Source organism: Triturus cristatus, chromosome 1_1, assembly GCF_964204655.1.
Source record: "Triturus cristatus chromosome 1_1, aTriCri1.1, whole genome shotgun sequence".
NCBI classification, from domain to species: Eukaryota; Metazoa; Chordata; class Amphibia; order Caudata; family Salamandridae; genus Triturus; species Triturus cristatus.
The window spans coordinates 239302346-239316439 of NC_140579.1; the positions used below are offsets into that span (position 1 = coordinate 239302346).

General features: G+C 43.2%; 1 protein-coding gene across 2 annotated transcripts in view; it reads right to left on the bottom strand.

Moving 5' to 3' along the window:
* The window catches only part of NFASC (neurofascin), a 1241670-nt gene that overhangs the window by 319496 nt on the left and 908080 nt on the right, over positions 1 to 14094 (bottom strand). The gene's annotated exons all lie outside the window — the stretch shown is intronic.

The following is a 14094-nucleotide window of genomic DNA, read 5'->3' on the forward strand; positions in this document are numbered from 1 at the left end:
TATCACTGAAATTAACCTGGAGAAAACGGTCTGTGTATACTTTACACCAAAAGGTTCAGTCTTGAATTGGAAAGACTCCATCCCGAACCAAAATCTCAGGAACTGTCCTGCAGGATGGGTGAATTAGAAAGTGGGTATAGAAGTCATGAAAGTCTATGGAAAATCCCTTTCCTACATGCAAGGATATATCTAATACACGTTCAGCACCCAAGAATCTCTTTGTTTATGTATTTACTGGCAGGCAAAACGTGAAGTCTAGAATAATTCGTACAGAGAGATATTTTAAGACTTCCACTGGAGTTATTGGCGGCTTGAAACCCTTGATACAGATTCCTTATAATAGAAACCCGGGTTGTGTGAAGAGTTTCTTGGTAAATGTTTGTTCCTCTACAATTCTTAAGCCTTTAAAGTGTGAAATTCTGCATTCATACAGCTGCTCTCTGTACTTGAGCACCTACAAAATGTTATTAGATAGAGCTTCTGGTCCCATAAATGTCAGGTAAAGATAGGAAAATGTCTTGAGGGAGACACCGTAAAATGAGCTACAAATTGGGCTGCCGCGTGAGCCAGATACACAACACACTGGTGTGGTAACAGCAGGCTTCAGATTCTGAAATGTTATGTATGGAGCGCAATGGATAATGTAAGGATGTTCAGCAGACCTTCCAAATTACATTTGTTAATCTATAAGCCTCCTATTTAGAAGGTATGTTGCTTCTAGGCACCCTTGGAAAAAAATAAAACATTTGTGAATAATGATGCAGCAAATGATGCAGCAAATGTCAGACCTGGAACAAATATGTTTAGCTTTATTCTTGAAATTCAAAGTAGTTACTCCAATTATTTCAGGTTGTAATTAGAGTACAATGTCTCATATATACTGGAAGCAAGTTATGAATTTTAACCAGTATGGGGCGGCTCCTCCGCTGAGGCGGAGGAGCGTCGCCCCACTGCTTTTCAGCATTGCAAAAAGGGAAATATAAAATAATAATAACGCAAGTTTATTAGCATTTTATTTTTCCATGCTGAGGCAGTTTTGCGGGGCAGGGCTGGGCTCGGCAAAGAAGGGAGAAGGAGTGGTGACACTCGAAGAACGCACAACTGTTTGGCTGGTCGTCTTGGGCCGGCCAAACACTCATGCACACTTTGCATCAGCTGCTTTGAACCGCCTGGGTGGAGAACATGCTCAGCGTCCCAGTTTCTGTCTGTGCGCCGAACCAAAGCGCTCAGACCAGTCATGATGCTGCTGTCATGGTGACAGCAGTGTTGTGATTGGCTTAGGGGAGTCTGGGTGTCTCCTGCTCACACAGAAATAAGATGATGGAGGAGAGGTAAGTGATCCTTTTTATTTTGAACCCATCCCCCTCCCCCTCCCACCCCAGTATTATTGCCCAGGAGCAGCTGCCACTTTAAACAGTCTCTGCACCCTTGATCTAAAGGTCCCTGCTGGGGTATAAGGGGACAGTTTCTCCTGCATGTAGACTACCACCATTCTGTGGACACATTTATTAAGTCAGATAAGACAACTTAAATGTTAAAAGATTATCTATTGAAATCCAACAAAAGAACCGGAGACCGAATGACGTTTTCTTACTTCCCAAACCTACAGACCAGGAGCATTTTGCACCTTTTTTAGCAATGCGATCTAATACTGAGGAAGCATACCTAGCAAACAATTAGAGCAGAACAGCCTGGAATCACATCCACAAATAAAAATACATCCTCTGGTAGAAAGTCTTCTGACTCTTTACATGTCTTTATGTGGTAGGGACCTAGGCACTAAGCTGTCAGAGTTCGAAATTGGTGAGAAAGAGTTTTGAGAAATTGTAAGATGAATAGGTCTTATAAAAATAGGACTTGACATGGATTTTCTGCAAGGACCCAGCCTGGCTATCTGCCTGGAAGCCTAGAGTGGCTTTTCACTTCTTGAGTCTTCAAAATACTATTAGAAGGCACCGAAGAAGTGTAGTGAGATGTTGTCTCACTACAGGAAGCTTATAGAGGAGAAGTTACAATGGTCAATGGTGAAACTTTTCCAGAAATGACTGAATGCTGGTGTGACCTAAAATGTGAGGGCTCAAAAGAGACCACTCGGTGAGGCTCCAAAAAGGGGCAGGGGCAACATGGGGTAGAGAAACAACTAGGAAGGTCTAAAAAGTGCTGTGGCCCTCTGTGTCAACATCTCTCACAAGAAAACAGCTGCACAAGACCGCATTTGTAGTGGATGCTTGTTGAAGGTAGGCTACTTGATGTGGCAGAAACCTATGCTGCATTGGTTACAATGGAATAAAAATAAATCTGAGCCATTTCAGCAATTATTTCATTTGAGACATCATCAGTGATGTTATCAATGATGACATTTAACATGTCATTAGTGATGCAATATGTTAGGTCATAAGAAGTTTTTTAAATTATTTTTTTTTTAAATTTAAAAAGGTTTTATATATCACTGTCTCCACCCAGGGGTATCACAGCGCTTTACATAAGTATGAAGATAGTACAGGAATAAAAACAATTGTTCAAAATGAAGCATTCCGACAGGGTAAACTTAGAGAACACATTGAATAATGTAGGTTGCAATGATAAATATGCAAAAAAGGAGCTTTTTACAAACAAAAAGTGGATAAGGTAGTTACAAATGTTATACAGAAAAAGGAGGTAAGCTCAGTAGTCTGCGTATAGCTGGTAGATTAAGCGTGAGGAAGGGGGGGGATGTAAGTATGGGGAGGAAGAAAAGGTGGATAGGGGGTAAGGAAGGGGATGGGTAAGAAAGCTCGAAAAGGGAGGAGAGGGATAGACGGGGAGAAGGGAGAGTGTATAGCAAGTAAGATAAGAGAGGGTTTATGGACACCAATATTTGTTGAGCAGGTGCAGTTTGAGGTCTTTTTTCAAATTGACTTAAGAGGGGTTACATCGCAGATCTTCAGGGAGGGCATTCCAGATGTTAGGGGCCTTACCAGAGAAGGAGCGAGGTTGTGACGCTTTCTTTTTTAACAGAGGGGGGACGAGGAGGAGAGAGTTGGTGCTTCTCATCGGTCGGGCGCAGCCCCCTTTATTGAGTTTGTTTGAGAGGTAAAGTGGGGTCTTTTGATGAAGGGCTTTGTGCGTAATGCAGGCAATTTTGTAGGAGGATCTGCCTTCGACAGGAAGTCATGTGGTAAAAACATTTACAGTCAGTTGTTAGCCTGGCCGCTAGGTTGAGAACAGATTTGAGAGGGGCAAGGCGAACTTTGGGGGTTCCGGAGAGGATAGCGTTACCATAGTCAATTTTCGAGAGGATTAGAGATTGGACAACCGATTTGAAATCTTCAGCTGGAGAGAAAGGTTCAATTTTTTGAGATGTCGGAGCGTGAAGAGTGCTACCTTAGCCGAATTTTTTATATTGGAATTGAGAGTTAGTTTATTGTTAATGGTGATACCAAGAGATTTTACTGATTTGGATAGGGAGAGCGAACAGTTGAGGGCATTAAGGTCAGAGATCCATGCTTGGATGGGGAGTGGGTTGTTTTTAGGAGAGAGAAGAATGATTTCAGTTTTATTAGGGTTGAGTTTGAGATGATTGGAGTAGAACCAGGATTGGATCTTAGTCAGGGCGGTGTTAAGGTGCAGGACATTAGAGTGGGATTTAATTTTATAGTACAGTTGGGTGTCATCGGCATAAAGGTTGTAGTTAATTCCGGCTTGTTTAAGTATGAGGTAAGGGGTTCCATAAAGAGGTTGAAGAGAGCGGGAGAGAAAATAGATCCTTGGGGGACACCAAGGGAGACAGGTGTGGGGTTAGAGAGGAAGTTTTGAATTTTGATTTGCTGAGTTCTGTGTCGGACGTATGAAGCGAACCAATTAAGGACAGGACCATTTAGGCCGAAACGAAATTTGAATGCGTTAAGTAAGGTTGAATGGTTAACTGTATCAAATGCAGCAGTGAGGTCGAGGAGAATGAGTAGGCAGGTCTCGCCATTATCCAGGGTGTGGTGGATGTCATTAACTATATTTAGCAATGCAGTTTCAGTGCTGCAGCCTTTACGGAAGCCGGATTGTAAGGGGTCGAGTAGGTTGAAAGTGTCAATGTCTTTATCCAATTGGAGTATGTCACATTTTTCAAGGGCTTTGGAAAGAAGGGGGAGGTTAGAGATAGTGCTTAGGTTGTTAGGGTCATTAGGGCCAGCATTTGGATTTTTAAGAATGGGAGTGATTTGTCAGAGTTGGAGGGAGATGGGGACACACCCCGAGGTAAGGGAGGAGTTGATGATATTGGTCCAATATGGGACAATGACATGCTTTAGATATTGGACAAGGTTAGAAGGGAGAGGGTCTTTAGTGTGAGAGGCTGGTTTTAATTTAGACAAGATGTTAAAAGGCTTCGAGTTCGGAAACGGGGTGGAAATTACGCCAGGAGGCATTATTTTTAAGCTGTGGGTTGGTGAGGTTGGTTTCAGGAGTGATTGCGGCAAGTAGGTGCGGGGAGGAATCAGGGGGTAGAATCAGAAGGGAGGGTGGTATGGAAGTAGCGTCAGAGGTACTTTGGGGGTTGAGATGGGTTCTGAGTTAAAAGGAACGATTGATCTATTTTGGCAATTTCTTCACATTTGTTAGTGGAGGCCATCAGCTTGAGGGGGGCAGAGGGAGTTTGATTTTTAACAATGTTGAACAGTTCTCTGGGTCTATTTTTGGCACGAGCGAGTTGTGAACGGAAGAAGGATGCCTTTTCATTGAAAATGTGCTTCTTGTTAGTAGATCTAGCGGCTCTGAGGAGGGCGAGATGGGAGGGAGAAGGGTGTTGTCTCAATGTTCTTTCAGTCAGTCTGAGTGCGCGTCTTTCATTGTTGAGATCTGAGTTGAACCATGATTTGGAAGGGATGTTTCTTTTTTTTTAAATTATTATTATTATTATTTTTTTGAGTTTTTAGTTTAGAAGGGGCAAATTGATCTAAGACCTCGGAGACAATTTTAATCAAATGTTCAGTGAGCTCATTGGCATTAAGAGAGAGAGGGGTGAGACCAAATTGAGCTTAGAGTTTGGACTCCAGTTCACCAGGGGGGATAAGATTAAGATTTCTGGCCCATTTCATGACACTGTTGTTTTTAGATGGGGGGGGTCGTGGAGCCGAGGGGGAGATCATGAACAGAATGAGGTGGTGGTCAGATCAGTCGATAGGGATGATGTTGGATAGGGAGGCCAAGTCATTGTTTGCAATGATGGTGTCAAGAATGGCCCCTTTAGAGTGGTTTGGGGAATGGCAAAGATGTTTGAGGTCGCTAATCTCTAGAAGATTAGTGAGAAGGTTGACTGTGGGGTCCTCGGGCTTGTTCCAGTGGAGGTTGAAATTTCCTAGGAAGAGATTTTTAGAATTAGAAAGTAAAGATTGAGTAAGAAGGTAGGATAGTTCCTCAGCGAAGGGAAGAGGATCACCAGGAAGGTGGTAGATATTGTGTAGTCTAATTGGGGGAGAACCTTGAACCTTAAGTTTGGCTCCAAGGTATTCGGAGGTTGAATAGTCTGCGTTCCTAACTAGAGAGAGTTGGAGTTCGCTTTTAGGTCTCGCCTGACCCAGCGCATGCGCTGGTCTGGCGAGACTGATTAAGAGGGCTCCAAAAAGTGCTACCAGGCCAGCCTAGAGCTACAGTGCATGTGCGCGGGCGCGCGCACGACGCCATTACTTTCACTTTCGCGGCCGCTTTGATGTTTGATCGCGATCACTTTCACGGCCGCTTGTAATTAATTGTTGTCTTCTAGCGCCTGTTACTGACTGTCACCTCTTGTGCAAATAACACCCGCCCATTTCATGAATTAGAAAAACAAGGGAGCGCTTTGAAAGCACTGCTTGTCACTGGGAGCCACCCTTGCCGTATTTGTTAGACACTTGGACCACTTCCGCTCCACGAGAGCTTTACGTTCATACATTAAAAGCAGAACTGCATTGCCTTCCTCCTATTGTGCAATTTCCTGGCAAACACAGCGGGCATAACATGACGCGCAATTGTTCGGGACAGACTTCAACGAGTTACAAAGCAGCAGGGAAGCGCAACAGAGCCTCGCAGCTGTTTAACTTGCTCCATGACTTTACCAGGATGTAACTGTGTAACTTCTCGTGCCTGTCAAACAGGCTGAGTCTGTAAAATTCCACAGGCAGCAGCAGGTGTGTTAACACCACAAACTATATCTAGGCCTTCAGCATGTGGCATAGAGCTCTCTGCAGGAGACGCATGGACCCACGCAGCTAGGTTACAGGGACCTCGGCACGCTATTGCAGCATGCGTTTTACCCATTGAGCCCCCTTTGCCGTAGGTGCATTAACCAACCGAGTCAGCTTACTGGGAACTACACACACAGGTCTCTGCAGTTGCAGTAACCGAGTGAACTGTCTTATTCCGATCTGACATGTGCCCCACGTCTCTACAGTTACACCCATCTCCCAGCAGGCTGCTGTGCCCAGCCAACTCTCTTACTCTAAGGTACACTCCGATTTCTGCCACAGGCGCTTTGAGCCTCTGAGCTGTCTCACTACTGGTGAAGCCTGTGACCAAGTGCCTCTTACACACAGATCTGTAGCAGGCGCTACATCCATCGAGGCAGTCTACTTCAATATCTGCCACAGGCGCTTTGAGCCGATGAGCTGTCTCACTACTGGTGAAGCCTGTGACCAAGCGCTTCTCACACCTCCTGTTAAGGGACCTGCTCTCTCCCCCGCAGTTCTGCTGGTGTGCCATTACTTCAGTCGTGACGCTGCCCCGTCTAGCAGGTTTTGAGTCCGCCCTCCGCCAACCCAATTTAGATATCGTGCTCCTGCTTGGGGAGCCTGTATTGTGCCTCTATTTTGTGAATTGTGCCTTGTATTTTGGTAGGCACGGGTGATTAAGTAATTTGCCCAGAAACACAGGATGTTGAGCCGACGCTAAGACTCAAACCTGCATCCTCAGCTCCAAAGTTGGCAGCTCACCATTACGCCACAATCTCTCGCGCAAGAACTAAAGCATTTTCAATATTATAAGCCACGAGGTCATTGCTGTATGTTTGCATGTAGTATGTTTATCTTATCCAACTAACAGCCTTTGACAAAGCCAATAGTCCTCGCTTGTTGTAGGTGTAATGTTACTTGTTGTATTATGTATAGGGAGGCAATAACTAAAGCAGCAAAATACCAGTCGGGTTGAACAATATGCTGAGCACATATTTTTAGCATAAATGTTTTAAGCCACACCCTTAATTATATCATCCCCCCCCCCCGAGTTATCCCCCCAGTTTTTTTCATCCTACTTAAAGCCCTAGACACTCCATTTTCCAGCAAAAAAACACATTCTTTTGATTGTGGCGCTTAAAACTATTGATTGCACTGTAAGACTAACTTCTCTTGATTTGTTTTCTAAATCTCCATTCAAGGCCTACTCAAATGTTTGAATACAGAACCCCCTTGTTATCGCATATATGGGATTGCCTACAAAGTTTCAACTGTACCCTGTTACGGGCATAAACAAACTTCTGCTTGCCAATCAATTAATCAATATTGAAACTTTTATAGTGAAAATGAAATCTATAGCATTTAAGACGATGTAGTAAAGCACATTAAAGAAGATACACTAAAGTTATACCTTTAATGTCAACAACAATGTGAGGTGGAAAATACCGGGTCGCAACCAGTACCAAAGCTTGGGGGGGGGGGGGGAATCTAAAACTCCCAGCTTGTTTTGAGCTCCCTGACTCCTCATGTGTGAGCATGCGTTTTATGGATTATACCCCCCTCCTTCCTTTCTTCCAAAATGAATGGTTTTATTCTTGCACCTTACCGCCCATAACCCCTTGCGTGTTCAGTAATTATAATGCATGCACTGATTAATTGACAATTTGAATTGACTTTGCAAGGATGAAAGACCAAGTCATCCCTATTTGTCTTCCCTAACCTCAATATTAGTAGATTAGTCTTGTGGAGCTGGTGAGGTGTTGGTGACCAATCTTGGATGAATATGTGACGTTACTAAGCAATAAGAATGATCGCGGAACGTTACATCGCAGTTTTTACAACGACTTGCGCTGGACTTAGAAATAGTATGATTTACCATTCCAACACCAGACTGAGTACAGTAGGGAAGGTGTTGGAATTGTAAATCATACTATTCCTAAGGTTAGAGCGCCATCCAGCGAAAGTCGTTGTAACGACTTGCGTTGTATTACCCGCGATGTAAAGGCATTGTATTCGTTTGTCATGCACCCAATTGTTAGCTTTACACACTGTCATAAGTATTCCATAACCCCCTTTTAAAAACAGGCCCCTTTTAATAAATATCTCTTGGCCTGATATTTAGCTTTTCAAGTTTAATTAGTGTGTATCATTTTCCACATAATTTCCATCACATACATCCACTCAAAAACACATAATTAAAAACTTATAAACTACAATGCCAATAGCTCTAACTCTAAAAAAAAAAAAGAAATGCGAGACCTATAGCATTTCAAATGCTTGTTAAAGATTATAGCTTATCCACCCCTTTTCTCTCAGGGCTGCCTTTGCTGATGATAGAGTAACCTGGAAGGGGAGGGGGGGGGTGTAAGTCAAGGATGGGTGTTGAGTGATCGCTGAGCCAGGTTTCCGCGAGGAAGGAGACGTCAATAGCTTCACTAAGGATGGTTTCAGATATTGCGGACGCATGTCGAACAGCCGAACAACGTGACAAAGGGGCAAGTTATTGTTAGTTTACTGAACCTTACCTAGTGAATCAGTGGTTTTTAGTTTTAGTTTTGTAACCCTTACTGTACGTTAACTGCGTTGCCCAGTGAATTTCGGAGGACCACAACTTCAATATAACATTCTTTTTGTGAATTTCTTTTTTTATATCATATATTGCTGTTCACACATTTTGGCTGTGGCTAGTAGGGACCAGCTCCAGTCTCAGTAGAAAACGTTTGTAAATATATTGATAACTATTACAGGCCATGGCTTACACATATGTGCAGCAGGGGCTGACTACATATCCTATTTTTATGGTAAGTCCCGGTATCCTAACTATGCCAGGGACTGTGTCCGTAGAATCTATTCTCAAAGCTACACAAACGGCACAGAGTAGTGGTAGGCTGCAGGCCCGAGGTGAGCTTCACAGACTGAAGGGGACTGTCTGTGCATGATCTTAAGCACCAAAGTCCACAGATAGCCTTTGGCTCTGCACAGCGGAGAGTGGGATGGAGAGTTGTGATCTCTGGCCAGTCTCTGCAATCCATTCTTCGTGGGTGTATAATGCCCACAGTAGACGGCCTTTGATTGTCTGGTTTTGGAGTGAGGCTAGAGGTGTCAAAGTTGAACACTTCATGGACTCCAGCCAGGACCTGTGACCCAACCTCTGTAGCCATTCGACACCCATTGCAGACCATGTACAATGGGAGTAGGCTGCATCACCAGGCATGTGTAGATTCTGCAACAACATCTAATATTTGAAACACACTGCCAGCTTATGTGCACTTTCATTTTTTTTTTCAAGACTCAGGGACCAAGTCCCTGAGTCCTGTAATTGCTGCTGTAATGTTTTCTTTCAATGTTGCGACAGACAATCATATTCTTTCATGGATCTGAAAAGGTTGATGACCAATAGGTTTTACTTAATTTTTGAATTTTAATGTTCGCGGATATCCATAAATCCTCAAATGTCCAGAAATCTCTATCTTTTTCTTAAATTTAACTACTTCATGCTGACGTTGAGCCTCTGTTCATACACTATTTCTCAAAAACTGCGACACAGATTTAAACCAAGCTAAGAAAAGCACAATTCCTGAGTAAAGTTCTAAATTTTTGCCAAGTTTAGTATAATTCCATTCAGCTATTTTACTGTATCGGAGAGCAAAATTTTCTATGAGGATTAAATTAGAAATCACACTTTTGGGAAAACTCATTTTTCTTTGAGCCTGCTAGAGTGAACAGCATGAAACTTTCTATGAAGGAGACAAATTGGATGAACGTTTCGTGCAGATTTGTCAAACATCGCCAAAGGCATTTAAAAAATGCCTTTCTTATGGAAACTCTGTTCTGACCATAACTACACTGGCAGAGAGAAGCATCATTGGTAGCATCACTAGGTATAGCCTTTGGAATCTATTGATTTTGCCAATGCCTTTTAGCCATGTTGCATCAGCTAGATGCTGCGCAACATAGCAAAATAGTAAAACAAGCATATGCAATGCAATAGGTCTCGCATTTGTGAAAGTTAGAGCTATTGGCATTGTAAATGATAATGTAATTTTTTTCCGTATTTTTGTTTGCATCAAAGTACTTGCCTACTGCTATGGTAGTCTGAGGCTCCCAGTAACAGATTATCTGCCTACCAGCATTAAGAAAATGCAATTACAATTCATCACAACACCACTTGGCTTTAGAATGTGATTTTCACAATAAATAAGTCATTCCTACTGTCCTAGTCATGACTTTTTAAAATAGGCATCGCCATAATCAAATTGGTCCCTATGTGTTGAACATAAGCTGCCCCTCAAGTAAAAAAAAAAGTGCAATGCCTGCAATATTATTCAGCAAAAGCACATAACGTCCGGCAAATAATAATCTGTACTCAATGGAATACATTCTGAGCCACTCTCTCAGTGTTGGTTCTTAAGTTCCTTTTCAGTGGCTCACATTTGGTTGGAGGGGAGACAAACTGTGAGGAGGAAGGAATAAGGGTAAAACCAAAAAACGAAAAAGCAGTGAAAGGAAAACAGAACTGGTGAAAGGAAAGAACAAAAGAAAAGAAGAAAAAGAGAAAGGTGGAGAGAATGATGGTAGGAAATGTAAAAGTAAATATTGGAAGGTGACTTAATGGATAGATGAAGGCTAGATAGTTCCAAAAGTCGATGAGTGAATTGAGGATGAAAGGGTGAAAGAAACCCTTCTGGGAAGGTTGAGGTTCTATCGCACCTTGCCGCCTTTAGAGATGTGTTTTAAAGTGAAAGGGTGTTTTATTTTCTGGCTACCCACGTGCAACTGCGGAGTATCAAATTCAGATTATTATTATTATGACATGGGTGTGGCAATCTGGAAAGACCTGATGTTTTAACTTGGAATATTAATAAGCACTAACAAGAGATTATGTGGCACACTTTACACCGTCAAGCCAATAACGTCTGTCAAGCTGCAACCACCAACTACAAGAAAAACAGAAAATAACATACTTTTATCGCAGGGAACAGCCCATTACGATTTTCCTGGTAGGAGGGCACTGCAAACAACAGTACAACAATTATCCCGATCACCTCCTGTAATTAGAGAGCAACTAAAATGTATCCCTTATCCAGGCCCTTCCCATAGCGCAAAACACAGAAAAATATTGTAAAGCACCTACCACGCCTGCAGTGGAGCTTTCCGTAACAGAGGGAGGTGGGAGTGAGTGTACAGAGCCTGCTCCCTCTCTGATTGCTGCTCCCTGTCGGCATCCTGTCTGTGCGAGGAGGGGTAGCAGGGGAATTGCTGTACACCAAACACTATTTTGAGGAAGGTGAGGCATTTTCTTATCATCACTGAAAATCAACGGATCACTGGAAGCCTTGCGCACACAGAGGTATTGTGGTGATTAGTGAATAACACTGGAAAGTCTTGCTGGGTGGATGAGGGGGTGGGGTAGCTCACATTGTGTGAACGGATTAGAGAATTGAAATGTCGTCAGCTGAGCTGAACGTGTTTAGATGGAAAAGCCTAACATCCAGAGCTGCTGAGCCTGAGATTTAAAAAAACAAGAGCGCTGATTCTGGAAAATCAGACACAGGGGGAAAAACCGGTCTGTGCAAGGAGCGCAGTAGTACTACACTGATTTGAAGAGGGTGGGGTATTTGCTTACGATCAATTGAAGCTTCGCGCACACAAAGAGGTGAATAAATAAAAATAGAAATATGTAACACAGGAAAGCCGTGCTATGTGGATGAGGGGGCAAGGTAGCACCCGTTGTGTGAAGGTGTTGAAGAATTTAAATGCCGTCAGCTTACTATGTTTACACTAGAAGCAGTGCCGTGTGCCAGCGAGCGGAGAGGAGAGGGGGGAAAGAAAAAGTAGTGCAGTAAAACAAAACATATGGCTAATAATGAAAGGATCAATGTAGCCGGGGTAGTCCGCAAGGCGGGAACAAAACAGGCACAAGGCAGGACAAATGCACACTGTTCACCAACGAAAGACCACCAACGAAAACACAGTGGGCATGTCAAAGCCACCAGAGGGATTACAGCATGCCTCGCAGAGCAGCACATGCGTACTGCATTTAGGCTCAACCTAAAAAAGAGAGGATGATGTTTGTGGTGGGTGGGTGTTTGGGGCAGAATAGAGAGCAGGAAGGTGGGAGGGGGCAGTTGGGACGGAGCAGCAGGGATGGGACTACAAAGTGTAGTTGAAACAACAGGGAGCGTGCAGGTTAAGAGGTAGCAGGAATGGGTAGTGGGCAGGTGGAATATGAATACAGCACTTAACAAAGAAGAGCGGGCAGGTTGGAGGGGGAAGCAGCACTCAAAGGAGAAGCACACCAGCGAAAAACCAACACAGGGGTTAAAAGCAAGCGTAACGCAGGGGGGCGTGAGAGAAGCACACAGGTGGGAGACAGTAGTAGAGTGGGGAGGAGAAATCCACAAGGGAGACAACTGGAAAACACATGCACTCTTTTGGAATGCTTAACCAAAAACAAAAAGTAGTGCCTGTAAAGTTTGCGGCGTAAGGACACAAGTAATGAGAGTATGCTCCAGGGAAGGGACACATACAGAGAGAGGGAAAAAAGCCCATACAAAAATAAACTTCAGTTGCATGAGCATTATAACATGCACAATGACGTTCTGCAACTTTAAGGACCATCACTATAATGAAGATAGACAAATACTCTCCACGAAATACTCCTGGAAACGGGTCCCACAATTTGCAGGCTGAACCTGACCGAGACAAAGGCATTCTGATTGTTTTATTTCTACTGCACACACTTTGAAAGTAATTGCCTACAGGCGCAATGAGGTGTACCTATTGAGGATAGGGAGAAATGGCAGACCTAGTTGAAGAGATGTGTAAGTGGAGCGTCAGTGAATGTCACAGAACATGCCTCCTTACAGAGACCTGTGGAAGAACGTTTCATTGCTCTGATACAGTCAGATAGACCTCTGCCGGATTTGATACAGCGAATAATGGCATCAGTAGGTTTACGGCTGTGAACAGTCAAATGTCTAAGAGTAAAGGAGGTATCCTGGCATTCAGAGTGCATGGGAAAGATCGAAGAGCAATCTGCCATTGCCAAAAAACATGTGGATCTCTACTGCAAAAACGAGCATCCAGTTACCTCCAAAAACTTGCCAAAGTTGATATTCTGCTGAGATAGCTCCTCTTGTGAACAAATAGGTCCTGAATATTCTCTGTTTCGCACCGTTTCCTACAAATTCATTTTTATCTCATATACGTTGATTTCTTCTATATGCTTACCAAAAATACTGTACGTGGAAGGACAATTTGTTTGCAGTTCAACCATTATGAACAGAAAATACCAAGACACTTTTGCAAGGTTTTGTCTGGTGCAAGCCATCATTACATTTGGAAAGAAGGCTATGTGGCTGCACTCAAACAAATCAGCTTGTTTCTCTTTTTGTAAGTTTGGGCCTCCAGTAAGGATCTGATATACGCTCCTTTCTTATCTAAGCTTACCAGAGAAACACTGTAAGGTAAGTGCAATCTGTTTGCGGTTCAACTAATATGAAGAGCAAGTACTGTGAAGAGAAAAAGACAAAGGTGTGTTTCCCTGGTGCAGGCCACTATCAGATACATCTGGAAAGAAGCTTATGTGGCTGAACAGAAGCAAACCAGCTTGTTTCTCATTTTGTAAGTTTGGGTAAGTACGGGTGTGGCAGAAGGGGACTCTTTTTTATTCAATTTTCACTTAACATTAAATTAATTGGAGTTTGGAAGTTTTCCATTCATTTAGCTACTTTTGGGCATTCCTGACACACCCTTTAGCTACTTTAGGCGCACTAGAACAATATAGGAAATCTAAGTATGCCACCTAATTAGCAGTTTATTTGTCATAAATAGCAATTTCCAGAGTACTTCGACAAGGGAGGGCCTCTGTAGGGTGACCACCAGGAATATAAAAACCTGCCTCTGGCTTGTCCTT